The 15,069-nt window shown below is 48.9% G+C and overlaps 1 protein-coding gene across 1 annotated transcript in view; it reads right to left on the reverse strand.

Annotated features, from left to right (window-relative positions):
- Nucleotides 1-6,756, reverse strand: part of SLC25A42 (solute carrier family 25 member 42) — a 28,024-nt gene extending 21,268 nt beyond the window's left edge. Inside the window, exon 1 of the mRNA XM_074939665.1 lies at nucleotides 6,697-6,756. The gene's annotated coding sequence lies outside the window, so the exon portion shown is untranslated. The remainder of the gene's footprint in view (nucleotides 1-6,696) is intronic.
- Between the last annotated feature and the right edge of the window lie 8,313 nt (nucleotides 6,757-15,069).

A 15,069-nucleotide genomic window follows, 5' to 3' on the forward strand; every position in this document is an offset into this window, starting at 1 on the left:
TAAAAAATAAATTTCTGTTAATCTCTAAGGTGCCACAAGTACTCCTTTTCTTTTTGCGGATACAGACTAACACGGCTGCTACTCTGAAACCTGTCAACATCAGTCAGGAAAGTCAATTGATTAGGTTTGCCTCAGTTGTTAAACTGAGTGATTGAGCTTGACAGAAAAAGAGGTGTGGTAATAGCTGAAACTCCAGAGGCTGAGGGCTTCTCTACACTGGCACTTTACAGTGCTGCAACTTTCTTACTCGGGGGTGTGAAAAAACACCCCCTGAGCACAGCAAGTTGCAGCGCTGTAAAGCACCAATGTAAACAGTGCCCCAGCGCTGGGAGCTACACCCCCCGTGAAGTTGTGTTTTTTAGTGTTGCCAGTGTAGACTAGCCCTAATTCTTCCTTCAAATGAAAGCCGCATTGCTTTTCACATTTGTCAAGCCAGTTCTGAAAAAGCTCACTCCATAGACTTGGACTGCAGAATCAGTCCAAACACAGATTTATGTACAAACTTGACCCTGATGCATAAGGCCTGAAAAGTTCATGGAATTTAGCAGTTTGCACCCATGTTTTTTAGCACAATGCACACTTCAGTGATTCATTAATGAATCACTAAACGGACCTTTCGTTACCAGAAACGTATCTTCAAGTTCAACATGTTTTCCCAGTTCTAAAGTACAGGCAAATGCTGCTTGTTTTCCCCTACTCCCGAAGAGACAACACTATTCCAACCAGCACAATAACATAAGAAAGGAGATAAAAATTCCTTACATGGTTTTAGACTATCTAGCTTGAACTGAGAGAAAGTCACTGGCCACTGGGGAACGCTTATTTAAAAAGCCCAGTAATTAAGCCAACTGCGCTAGTCAGTGCTGTCAGGCCCTACGGTTTGAACTGAGCTCAGAATGCCTGTTCCACAAAATGGAAAAACTTGGCAACTTCAGAGACCACAACTGATTCTCTAAAGTGCAGCTGGGAACTCCTCCACAATACCTTCTATAGCCAAAGACTGGAGACCAGTTCTTCGCTACAAGACAAATAAGCAACCCTGTTGAACTGGGAGGGGGAGAAATTAATTCATTAGGGAAGTCTGAGGAGCCAGACTATCAAGGTGAGGGAGTACACTGTCTCTGACAACTATCCCCGCAGCAAAAAAGAGAGAAAAAGGCAGTCTCCCAGAAGCCTGCAACACTCTGGTCAGGCAAATTCAACCTACCCACTATTGATTTTCCAGCCAGTCGACCTCAGTCCTGACTTACAAACACCCCTGCCACCAGGGGCACTGGAACAGGGGGGATCTGGGGGCCATGGCCCCATCACTTTTTACTGACTAAGGGTGAGCGATGGGGAGGGGGCAAAAAAGGAGCGAGGGGCAGGGTCTTGGAGGGAAGGGACAACGTGGGGGCAGGGCCACACTGTCGATGCCCCCCCAGTTGGGGAGAGCTTCCGTCGCCCTGCCTGCCACCCTAGTGCAGGGTATTTCCTTTGCAGAAGGGACTGGATGTTCAAAAATGTACAGAGACAAGAACACCGTTGAGGAAATTTATCACAGGTGACATGAGGCAGATATGACGCAGAGCTGCCAACAGATGTAATGCCAGGGTCATTCACTCAACATACCCTGAATCATTACCACAAAACAAATGAGGCTTTACAACTCCAGAGGCACGCATGGTGCTTTGCAGCATAAGTCAACAAACCCCTGGCCCTGCAGAGCTTACATGCAATACAAGGAGGCAAAAACTAAAAGACATTGGGGGAGAAGGGGAAAGTCACTTGATCGGTTTGTTTCACGTTTATCTTGTCAGCATCAAATCTCTGTTAGTGAATTAAGCATGAAGCCAGGTACGATCAGAGGATGGGAATGGAGGCAGCAGAAAGCTAGCCTGGAGAGAGGAGTTTTGGGGAGGAGATGGAGGCTGTTGGCCCATGGGATGCAGTTCCAGAGTTGTTAGAGTGAGCAGTGATGGCACAGAGGGAAAACACAGGCCGGCAAGATGTTACAAGAGTGACACATGGTTAATAGGCATGGTACCGTCCTCACAACTGTCTGTACACAAAAGTTCTGCCTACAGTAAATATAAATAATACTTGGTGCGCTAGGCTTAGATCAATTCCAATTAAAATGGCTTAGAACGTGGCTGCATGGCTTTTGGGAGAAAAATTTGACCGGGGGATGATGCGGGCAGCCATTGTGGACTGACTGGAGGCAGGAGTCAACATTTCGATAGCGACTGAGATATGATAGGTAGCTTGGGGACAGGCTCTGAAGGGCTTTGAAAGTGAAGACAAGCAGCTTATGGTTTGAACCAACAGAGAAGGGGGAGCCAAGGAAGGGGTGCAAAGAGAGGGGTGACATGGTCAAGGCAACAGGCTGGGAGAATAATCTTGGGAGCAGCATCCTGATCAATGTAGCACTAATCAAGCTGTGAGATGCTGAGAATCTGAATGAGAACTTTTCCTGAGTGGATGGAAAGGAAAGGTCGTATTTTAAAGGTATTATGCAGAAAGAATCTACAAGGTTTAGACAGAGAGTCTGGAGGTGAGGGACTAGACAAGCTGATCCCACAATAGCTAGAAGCAAAGTGTTTCCCCTTTCCTTCCTGTTACTGACAGGAATACAAGCACTGCTAGTCCGAATACTTGCAGTCTTCATCAGGAGCTATTTCAGTACAACAGCTTTGATCATTATAGCCTCTACCTTAAAACCCAGACTTTATTTAAGAGGGTCAGAGCTCAAGATGATAAAACATTAACTCAGTCTTACTTCATTAAACCAGAACTGAAGCGGATGTGCCTTAACAGAAACATTATTTTTCTTATTTCTCAATAGTGATCCTCTTTCATGTTGCATATATGGTCTGAACTTCAGGTGGAAGTATCCAATTATTTCAGTTCATTTTAACCATGCTATGGCACATCTTATATTAAGTTGCTACCGTGAACTTAAGCATCCGTCCTGCCTAACCAAAGCACTTTGTACAACGCTGTTAAGATACACCCAACTTGGTAGGCCCAAAATTTGACATAATGGCGCATATTTTGACTGCCGTGCATGACAACACGGTCCAATGGATTAAGAGCAGATCTGGGAGCAAGGAACTCCAGAAGTCTAAAGTAAATCAGCCTGGGTTTTGGGGTTAAACAACTTACTCAAAGTTGCACAAACTGTGCTTCTGCTCATCCCCTCTGCAAAGCGGGGAAAATACCTTCCCTTCCCTGCAGAATTGCAACAATTAATATTTCTACAGCAATTTGAAGAAGGAAAGCACTAACTACATCAGCATTAACGTATTAGTGCCAGTTTTACATGAGAAAGAGATATACATCTAAAGGGTTGGTGGGTTGGGTATATTTAGCAGCAGAATTACCAAGGAAAAGGTGACTGGTTCCTGTACCTTTTCTAATACTAAATTTGTTTGGCCTAGTATGCACTAAGCCCATGGTAATCTGCTTCAAGAGGTAACAATACACTCATTTCAAATCAGCACTGGCCACCTGGCGTTGTATTGTCCTTAACCCTTAAGGTCCGCATGCCAGGTACAGTACATCTATGAAACACCTTGCCTCCAGGTGGCCCTGGCCCTGCCTAAGTCAGTACATTGCAGCAGCTGTTCACAATGGCTGTACAAAGATGCTACCGTGGCAGAGGCTGTGAAATTGGCCTGGGGCCAGCAAGACCTCAAAGCTGGTGCTCTCTCTGCCCCAAGGACCCAGTCATTCTGTATACAGAGTTCCTGCTGAAGTAAAAGGGAATACTGAGGGAGATCTAATTGAGAGAGACTGCAAGACAATAAGACCAAAATCTGAAGGGTGGGGGGGGTTCAGTGTGAATGGCTGATTTCCAGAAAAATGCCAAGCACCCACAATTCCAGCTGAAGTCAATGAGATGTGCAGATACTCTATGCCTCCGACAATCCAGCTCTGGTGTTTCAAACCAGGCAACTAAATTCAGTGGCCACTTTGTTAAACATAGAAAATAGGCCAACATTTTCCGATCGGGTCATTTTTAACTGCATTCACTTTTAGATCATGAGTGAGTCATATCAGCCCTCTAGAAACCCTTACAATACAGACTCTCCTCTCTCCATTATTTTGTCACACCCACTGACTATAGATACCTCCGGTTCCCCTCATCACTTCAGCCATTTAAAAAAAAATAAATAAAGCATGTTTCCAAAACATTCCAAATTGCCCGTGGGGTATTTGTGTGGTTGGTAAAACAACCTCCAGAAAAAGCCTTGCTTATTAAGAGGCTGTGAAGCATAAGGATGCAATCTTATCTTCCAAGTGAGGATGAACTTCAACCCACATTTTTTAGCTAGCTGACTAGCATATTCCTGTGCAACTGCATTCATGAACTTCATTGCCATCTTTAAACCCTCAGCACTACCCAAGAGAGCAATTGTCTAGTGCAGAAGCTTGACATTTTATAATATAATAGCAGTAATTAGTACACCTTTAGAGTAGTACCTGGCATATTCAGCAGAACTATAAAATGGCACTGATTAACTTACATGACCCTTTCCAACATATTCTGTTTTTTGTTGTTTTTTTTTTGTTCCACCTTTAAGACTAGTTTGAGGATGTTTTCCCACTTCCATGTTTGGAGGCAGAGCCAGGGCAGTGGCTAAACTGGAGTGGGATAAGGGAGGAGAGATTCAGAGTGCTCAGTACTCCATGTGTTACTTTCTAGCCCTCCTGTATCTATCCCTGAGCAACAACATCCAACCCCATATTCTTCCCACAGTTATTTCAGCTTACAAAAATGCACTTATCTAGTGGTCTGGAAACACATATCTGAAGGAATATTTGGCTTGAACAGAGCCTTGAGATAATCGTATTTAAGGAACAAACACCTGATGCAGAAGATTTCTGTATCAAATGTATTGTATTTTCAGATTTGGTTCTAAAGTGTTAAATGTGACATTCACAGGGAAACTGTACCCCTTGAACACATATTGTTTGTGCAGAAACTTGATGGTGGCAGGAACAGGAATAGCAATTAGGCCTTTTACCATCAGAAGATCATGGGGGAAGGGAAGAGAAAACGGAATTATATCAAGTCAATATTAAGAGGAGATATTTGCTCAATATCTCCTCTGAATACACTGCATCTGAGAAGTCCACTAAGAAATTATTCCTAGCTGTTGGCCAACTGACCAGCACAGTAACTCAGCTTTACCCTTCGATTGATCTTTAACTATTCATGGTAAATAGGCCCAATGCCCTGTGATGGGATGTTAGATGGGGTGGGATCTGAGTTACTACAGAGAATTCTTTCCTGGGTATCTGGCTGGTGAGTCTTGCCCACATGCTCAGGGTTCAGCTGATCGCCATATTTGGAGTCAGGAAGGAATTTTCCTCCAGGGCAGATTGGAAGAGGCTCTGGGGGTTTTTCACCTTCCTCTGCAGCATGGGGCACGGGTCACTTCCTGGACGATTCTCTGCACCTTGAAGTCTTTAAACCATGATTTGAGGACTTCAATAGCTCAGACATAGGTGAGAGGTTTATTGCAGGAGTGGGTGGGTGAGATTTGGTGGCCTGCATTGTGCAGGAGGTCAGACTAGATGATCATAATGGTCCCCTCTGAGCTTAATATCTATGAAATCTATGATTGCCAAATTTGACAGGAAGTTGAAAAATATTATGCAGCTTATCACCTGATCATTGACCCAAAGACAAAAGGAGAGGGAAGAGAGGGTGGTTGGGAAACATTGCAAAGTGTCCCCCAAATGCACACTAAGATGCTTTACCACCACCAGAAAGACACCATCAAACAGATCAGAGCTTGCATGCTCCAGGCTGACAGAGCCAGTGACCAGATCCCTCTAACCCACAAGCCAGCGCTGTCCACTAACACGGGGCACCAGTGAAGGAGGGTCAAAGGAATATTTACACAATATCACAGAGCTAATTCAGGGGGGCCTTGTCCCATAATGAGGGAGGCAAAGGGGTGCACCAGGAAGACCCCTAACCCACACTTCAGGGTCCCATGTAACTCAGAAATGGAAGGGAGAAGGTTTCAGGTTTTCCCCTGACAGCAGAGCGCTGGGACAGGGCGCAACTACCCCACCCACGGAGAAGGGGCTTCCCTTGACAGTATCAGAGGGGATACCGTGGGTGCTGCTCCCCGTCTCAGCCCTTAGCATCCTCTCGGAGGGGACCTGAGCCGAGAGCAGAGGCACCAGCGCCCCGGGGAACGAGGGGCCCGTCCAGGCAGGGCCCTAGGTGACAGCTGGGGCTGCTGGGCCAGGGAGGAGGATGCCCCACAGCAGGCTGCCGGCCACCCCCAAGTTGGTCAGGGGCTCTGAGCCCCACAGGGCGCTGCGGGGGGGTGGGGTGGGGACTAGACCGTTCCCCCCGTTCCCCAGAGGGGCTGTGGTTACACCTGTGCCCCGGGGCAATTACTCGCCCAGCTCCTCTGCAGTTGGGGGAGGTTACCCCTGGGGGGGTCCTCCCCTCCAGCAACAGGGGGCAGCCAGCACCTCCCCAATACGATACTGAGGAGGATGACCCCCCCCAATTCAGGCCTGGGGGGTGACCAGGAGGGCCCCCCCATTCGGGGCGGGGAGGCGAGGCGGGGCGGGGCAGCCAGGGGGACCCCCCCCCATTCGGGGCGGGGGGGCGGGGCGGGGCAGCCAGGGGGACCCCCCCCATTCGGGCTGGGCACGCCCCTCCCCCCGCGGAGGGCTCCCACTCACCGGCTCGGCCCCGCGCTCGGTCCCCCCGCTGCTGCTGCCGCCGCGGCCTCTTGGGTCCCCCGCGCTGCCGTAGGCGCTGGGCGGGGCTCCACTCCCAACCGGCCAATCAGTGCTGGGGGGGCGGCATTCTGCCCGGTGAGTGGCAGCAGCCCCAAACACCGACAGCTTCGTCAGCCAATCAGCGAGGGGAAGGGGGGAGAGGGGAGACGGGAAGGTGAGCTGGGAAAGGGGGGAGTTGGCAGCTGCACCGGTCACTGCCCTCCCCCCCCCCGCGCTGCCCACCCCTCACTGCCACCGCCCTGCACCGGGCACTGCCCTCCCCCCCCAGTCACTGGCCCCCCCCGCGCTGCCCGCCCCTCACTGCCACCGCCCTGCACCGGGCACTGCCCTCCCCCCCAGTCACTGGCCCCCCCCGCGCTGCCCGCCCCTCACTGCCACTGCACTGCACCGGGCACTGCCCTCCCCCCCCCGCGCTGCCCACCCCTCACTGCCACCGCTCTGCACCGGGCACTGCCCTCCCCCCCAGTCACTGGCCCCCCTGCGCTGCCTGCCCCTCACTGCCACTGCACTGCACCGGTCACTGCCCTCCCCCTCAGTCACTGGCCCCCCCCGCGCTGCTTGCCCCGCACTGCACCGGGCACTGCCCTCCCTGCACTGTCCGCCTCTCACTGCCCTTCATGCACCGGGCAGTGCCCTCCCTGCGCTGCCTGCCCCTCTCTGCCACTTCAATGCACCGCACACTGCCTCCCTCCCCCCCCAGTCACTGGCCCCTCCCTGTACTGCCCGCCCCTCACTGCCACACACTGCACTGGGCGCTGCCTCTCACTGCACCAGACATGCCCTCCCTGCACTGCCACTTCTCTGCACCAGGAACTGCACCCTGTACTGGGCCTTGCACCCTATACTGTCCGCCCCGACTGCATCGGTGACTGCCCACCCCCATTGCACCCAGGACTGCCTGACCTTTCCACTGCCCATTCCCCACTGCACCCTGCACAGGTACAGCCTGCCCTTCACCCCCCGTACACTGGGTACTGCCCGCCCCCCCACACTGCACCAGGTATTGCCTGCCCTCACCCACCCTCAGTGACCATCTCTCACTGCACCAGGCATGCACCATGCCCTGGGATTTCCCACCGCTCACTGCTCCAGGCACTGCAATCCTGAACTGGATGACTAGGTTACTGCATGGTCTTCACAGGATCTTACTCACTACAGGTACACCACTGCATCATGCTCATGGTGCAACCTTGCACCATACAACGGATCACAGTGCCCACTCACTGTGACCTGCTTACTACCCTTGCTCATGGAGCCACACTGTGCCGCACCGCACTCCCTAAGCTGTGCTCTGGTCACTCTATTTCACAAGCTGTTCAGTGCTGTGTGCTGTACTGCAGTGTGATGTGTCGTGCAAATATCACACTAATGCTTTACAACTCAGACAAAAACAAAAAAGAATAATTCCAGGCTTAATTCCAGAAGAGGGGCATTCAAGTACTTGGTATTGTTATTTATTTGGTTTGCAATAGTGCCTAGAGTACCCAGTCAGGGCTTCATTGTGCTAGGCACTGTCCAAATACATAATAAAAAAATAGTCCCTACCCCATGGCAATAGGATCTGGTAACTTTATTTATGTATTTATCATGTGAGTTTCTTTCAGTTGATATCTTTTGTTTTCTGCCATCTCCAAAGGAAATTCAGGTAAAGCTCAGTGGTTTGAGCATTGGCCTGCTAAACCCAGCCTTGTGAGTTCAACCCTTGAGGGGGCCATTTAGGGATCTGGGGCAAAAATTGGGGATTGGTCCTGCTTTGAGCAGGGAGTTGGACTAGATGACTTCCTGAGGTCCCTTCCCACCGTGATATTCCATGAAAGCTGAATTTAGGACAGAATGATTCTTGTTTTTTCATTTATGGCCATCGTGACTCACCCTTCAATGGCATGCACATTCTCTCACGTCAAGCTGCAAGGCCAGGTGAAAACAATCGATCCAAATAACAGCTGCAGTTCCGACTTCAAGTGTGGAATTACAAATTCCACTCAGGGTTAGCCAAGAGCTGGAGTCATTTTGACATGATAAGATCTTCACAACAGTACTGGGACAAGACATGGAGCATGATGCAACACGTCCTCAACAGCGCGACAAGATGTGCAATGCTGCCAAACTGTACAAAAGTGTCAGGTATCTCAGGGCTCTGTCAGAGGCAGATCCAATCCAGCCAGGATGGGGTTAAGTGCTGTATTTTCGGGGGGAGAGACCCTGTACCCAGCTAGGAACAGATACGGTCTTTGAGACAGGGACTGATCTCAACCACTGTCATGCAACATCAGTAGGCTTGGAAGGTTTCCATTTTTGTCAGTAAATGTCAGTTTCACCGTACACACATAAACCAATAACCAAAATACTTCCACCCATGATCATAGAAATTTACAGATTGGCAAAGTAAGAAAAATGCTGCTTGAGTCTGATTTGAGGAAAGTGACTTGTATATTTTGATACATGGTGCTGGCAATTTGTGTTTCAACCATTATAAAGCTTTAAACTTTTGAATCTCAGTGTCCACTGTCATGAAATAATTGTCTGACTCCCTTCTATTGTCTGATCTCCCCCATAATGTCCCACAATTGTGCAAATATAAATCAATAAAAATGGGGGAAACATCCATATTAGCCCTCAAAATTATCACAGATAAAAATCAAATTCTGCCAGGCCTGCACATCCATAATAAATAATAACAACAATAATTTAGAACTGAATAGGATTTAGCTCTGCCACAGACTCACTGGGCAAGTGACTTTGCATCTCAGTTCTCCATCTGTCTGAGGGGGGAAGCATGCTCCAGGGGCTAGTGCATGGGGCTGGGAGCTAGGACTCTTGGGTTCCATTGCTGACTCACTGTGTGCCACTGGGCAAATCACTTTCCCCACTCTGTGCCTCAGTTTCCCCATAAGGCTAATGGCACTGACTCACTTTTGTAAAGTGCTTAGAGATCTCTGGATGAAAGATGCCTATACAATTGATAAATACAACTATTTTATTTACTAGTAAAAGGGTGATAATAATCCGGGTCTGACAAGTCTGCTCTGTTGCTTTGTCTTTGCCAAGTGTGTGGATAGCCCAAGGTGAAAGGTTCAGTGTAACAAGCTGCTAGTCTCACTGCCCAGGCGAGTGAGCCAACTGCTGGAAAACAGAACAGAAAGTGCCCTCTGTATTGAACAAACAATTCCAAAGCATGTTGACATCCCACATGTGGTGGAGCATTGGAAGATACCGTTCAATACCAGCCCTGAAAAACTAAGATAAATGGTGAGCCTGGGAGAGATTTAGGGCTGATAACAAAGAGCTTAATGTGGAAAGCAAATGCTTTCAAAGCTGAGGTCTACAGACTGGATGCAAAACTGACAATCAGTTCTGAATCAGCACATTACTGCACAATGCCTGGAATTCAGGGCTTCCTTTGGGGCTTTGTACAGAACCACTATCTCAGATTTCTATAGTGACTTTCAATCCAAAGGATCCCAAAGCATTTTTCACACTATAGGGGGATTACTTCACATGCTCCCAAAATGCAGCCAGCCCTGGGGTGGAGCACCAATTCAGGACAGCAAAGAGGAACACTGCTTCAGACTTCATCTGCAAGAGGACCGTAGGGAGGCAGAACTCTAATTCAGTCAGGATGCTGGGACTAGTACCCGAGCTTCTGTACCCGAGAGATAAAGTCCCTATAAACATGGTCACATGCTATGTTTCTGGGATATTCCTGCCATTTACATATCCTCCAGGAGCACCTCTGAGATCCCCTGTCTGAGACAAACCCTGTAATCAGAGCAGAGGAGACAGCTCTGCTGGGGTCTGTGGACCTTGAAGGCCAGCCCTGTCTGTACTTACTTGCTTAGGATCACAGAGACATTTATTAACATCTGAAGCCAGAGCTTGGGCAGGAAGGGCCATTCAGGACAGCAGTTCCTATGACCTTCTCAGGGACCTAGGCTGAGTCAGCAGAGCTTGTCCTGTTCCTTGGAGTGCCCGCTGCCTCCTATCCCCGCATACTCAGTCACTGACCAGGGGGCTTGTGGCGAGGCTGGAATTTGCAGCAAACGCAGCAGGCTGGAGCAGTGAAATTGCATAGGAGGTGGGCAGCAGTGAAGCCCTGCACTGGGGCCCCCCATCAGGATAGGGAAGGGGATCCTAGAGCGTCCCTCACCCACACTGTGGGGCCCCAGTTGCCCTGCTCACCACAGTCTGCCTTGGCTGTCGCTTAGCTTCCAGCGTGGCGTCTGAGCTGTGTCGCTGTGGATGATCTAGGAGCTGCCTCCCTGAAAGAGGGGAGACTGCTGCAACTGCAATCAGTGGAGGCGCTGGATCTACTAGCCCTTCCCTTTGAAAAAAGGGAGCAAGTGGCAAGGGGTTTCCCCCAGGGGGTTCCTGGGTTAGGGTTAGGGCTCGGTCCAACAGAGGCTAGATTTGTCACCCTATAAGGCATGCTGCAGAGCCATTGATTTCCTCAGACTTTAGATAAGGGGGTGGGGGAATGGCCTGAGGAATGTGAGGTGGACAGGTGTCAAGGATTCTGTCATTCTGGGCATTATTTCTAGAGCCCTGCAAACCTGAGCTATCCACAGACCATGTCTGCCGATTGCGGATCGGATGCGGATACAAATTTTGTATCCACAGGGATACTGGTCTAGTTTCTTTGGCAGTTCATTGGGCATCAACTGGATGTTGTACTCCTGTTTTTTGTATACATGTTAAAGGCCATGAAAGCAGCTGGAACTGCTGTATAGACCCTGAAGTAAATTAAACTGGACTCAGAGGGAACCCCCCCAATAAATAACACCTAGCTCTTACAGAGCACTGTTCACCTGCAGGTTGCAAAGTCGCTTTACAAAGTGGTTTGTGTTGCTGGCCCATTTTAGACAAGCACACACAGGGGAAGTGACTTGCCCAAGGTCACTCAGTGGACGAGGGCTGATCCATGTCTCCTGAGTTCTGGTCCAGTGTTCTACGCACTAGGCATCACTGCTGCAAACAGCTGGTGGCTCATGCAGCTCTTGTTTGTTTGCATTCTGGGAGGTGCTTTCCAATAAATCCAGCAGTCTGCAAACTCTGACCTGAGGGGGATGTACTTTGGCCAGATTGTCAAGGAATCTGTCTCTAGTAAAACTAGAGCAGGAGGAGGAACAGTGCAGCCAGGAAACAGAGATTCCCCGTTTGCTTCAGGAGTTTGTATAATTGCTTTCCTCATTTCTGAGCACAACTATTTGCATTTTTGCTGTCAGGGTTACAGGGCTCCTGTCACACCAACCCCAAATCATGAGTTCCACCCCCCTTCCCCAAATCATGAGATTGGTTTAAAACTTATGAGATAATACATTTTGGATTCAGTGGTACCAGAGCCTGGAGAAGGCACCATTTCAAGCTTTTCTTTGCCACCAAGGGGGCTAGAAACTTACTGAAATAAACTGAAAGCTGAGATTCTCTTGTAATCCAATGACTCTGGGAGCTGGGGCTTTAAGGACAAGACCAAAGATCATGAGACTTGCAATAAAATCACGACAACTGGCAAGCTTGGGGCTCTAAAAGGAAGAACTGAAAGTGCAGAGGACAAAGAGACACAGCAGGGTGGAGATGGGGGCCGTGCCCCCTGGAGAGGCCATTTCAATGGCCAAGTTGCTTTGTTGATGATTCCACATTGCATTTCAGCAGGACTTCTCACCAGAGGATCTCAAAGCACCTTTAGACCTCCCTGTTATGAAGTAAGGAAGCAGTATTATCCCTGTGTTACAGATGGGGAACCAGAGACACTGAGCGACTCTCACAAAATCACACAGCAAGTTAGAAGCAGAGGTAGGAATGGCACCCAGGGGTCTTAGCTCCCAGACCCCTGCTTTTGATCACAAGATAGAGTTCCACTTGATTTGTTCCTAGCCTTATAAATTGTGCCTCATTCCCTTTAGCCAATAACCTGACAGATCGATCATCTCTTACCCTGAAGATCCTTTTGTTATCTGGCGTAAGGCAGGAGCCAGTCTCAGACACAGGCCCCTTTCCCCTTTCCTGTCTCTGTCTGTAGCTCTAGTCGAATTGATTTCTCAGGTGACAAATTTAACTTTTCACATTCCCAAGGTCTGAAAGCTGCTTCTATTTCCTTCCTCCCAGCTGGGGAATATGAGATTGTTGCTCTTCCCTTGTTGTGAGAAGAGCTTCCATGCAAAATAAACTCCCCATCGCCTAGCCAGGGAAGGGGTGAAAGCCCTTAGGTAGAATAAAGGCTTTTTTATGTGTCCCGGGCGCCCCATGGTCAGAGATGAGATGGAATTCCTGCAGGACTGCCCCAGAACGCAGGGATGGGTCCAGCTGGGCTAAAGGTCGTGTGGCTGCAATGTCAGATCTATTTCCATCCCCACATTAGTCCAATTCTTCTTCACTGGATCGTGGCCAGGACTCACTTTAAAATTCATTTCGTGGCTGGGGAAGGGTACTGGCTTGGCAGATTTGGAGCCTGATGTCCTCTGTTTATCCACAGATCAGGGGCAGCAGCAGGTCAGGCTCCTCCCAAATTTATCCCCATCCGTGGTTAGGCAAGATGATGGTAATAACATCCCACCCCATCTACAGCTTCCACCACCATTCAAGGGAGAAGGGGGTGAGCAAAGGGAACTTACCTGTCTGGAATTCCCCAGGGTAGATTGCACCCTGAGGGGAACAGGCTTTCAATCTCCATGGTCCATTCAATCTGTGGCCTCTTTGCACAGCCTGCCAGCGCTGGTGGGGATTTTAGTGTGTGATGTGGGTTTCAGTCCCCTAGGAAATAAACTGAGAGGCACTAGCTCAGTTCATACAGGAGCCACTGAGCAGCCAGCAGAGGTAAATGACCAGGGGCCTCTCACAGCCCAGGTGGGAAGTGAAATGGCAACCTGGAAAATAACGCTGCAGATTCCTTTCTTGATCCCCTGAGCCAGTCAGTCCCCTCTGACCCCGAGGGGGAGGGAGTTACACTGGGTCTCCGCCCCGGTTCATGGCCTTGCGCTATTTAACATTTTTATCAATGACCTGGAAGAAAACATAAAATTATCACTGATCAAGTTTGTAGATGACACAAAAGTGGAGGAATGGAGAAATAACGATGGGGACGGTCACTGATACCGAGCTATTGGTAAACTGAGCGCAAGCAAACCATGTGTGTTTTAATACGGCTACATGTAACTGTGTACATCTAGGAACAAAGACTGTAGGCCACATTTGCAGGATGGGGAGCTCTGTCCCGGGAGGCAGGGAGTGGGAAAAAGGTTTGTGGGCTGTAGTGGAAAGACATCTGAACATGAGCTGCCATTGCAACCCTGTGGCCAAAAAAGCTACTGCGATCTGGGATGTATAAAGAGGCGAATCTCTCAGTAGAGAGGGGTTTTATTACCTCAGTATTTGGCACTGGTGGAACTGCTGCTGGAATACTCAAAAAGAAAAGGAGGACTTGTGGCACCTTAGAGACTAACCAATTTATTTGAGCATAAGCTTTCGTGAGCTACAGCTCACTTCATCGGATGCATCACAAAAGCTTATGCTCAAAAAAATTGGTTAGTCTCTAAGGTGCCACAAGTCCTCCTTTTCTTTTTGCGGATACAGACTAACACAGCTGCTACTCTGAAACCTGCTGGAATACTGTGTCCAGTTGTAATGCCCACAATTCAAGAAGGATGTTGATAAATCGGAGACAGTTCAGAGAAGAGACACAAGAATGATTAAAGAGTTAGAAAACCTGCCTTAGGGTGATACACTCAAAGACCTCAATCTAATTAGCTTAATGAAGAGAAGGTAAAGGGGCAACTAGATTATAGTCTGTAAGCATCTACATGGGAAGAAATATTTAATAGTGGGCTCTTCAATCTAGCAGAGAAAGATATAACATGATCCAGTGTCTGGAAGTTGAAGCAAGACAAATTCAGACCGGAGAGAAGGTGTAAATTTATAACAGTGAGAGTAATTAACCACTGGAACAACTTACACAAAGCTCCATCACTGGCAATTTGTAAATCAAGATTGGATGTTTTTCTGAAAGATTGGCTCTAGGAATTATTTTGGGAAAGTTTATGGCCTGTGTTATCGACGGTGGGGGGAGAGGGTTAGACTAGATGATCAAAATGGTCCCCTTCTGGCCTTGGAGGATAGGGCCATCAATGGCTATTAGCAAGGATGGTCAGGGATGCAGTCCCATGCTCTGAGTGTCCCTAGCCTCTGTTTGCCAGAAGCTGGGAATGAGCAACACGGGATGGATCACTTGATGATTCTGTTCTGTTCATTCCCTGTGAAGCACCTGGCATTGGCCACTGACAGAAGTCAAGATACTGGGCTAGATGGACCCTTGGTCTGACC

Source organism: Natator depressus, chromosome 25, assembly GCF_965152275.1.
Source record: "Natator depressus isolate rNatDep1 chromosome 25, rNatDep2.hap1, whole genome shotgun sequence".
NCBI classification, from domain to species: Eukaryota; Metazoa; Chordata; order Testudines; family Cheloniidae; genus Natator; species Natator depressus.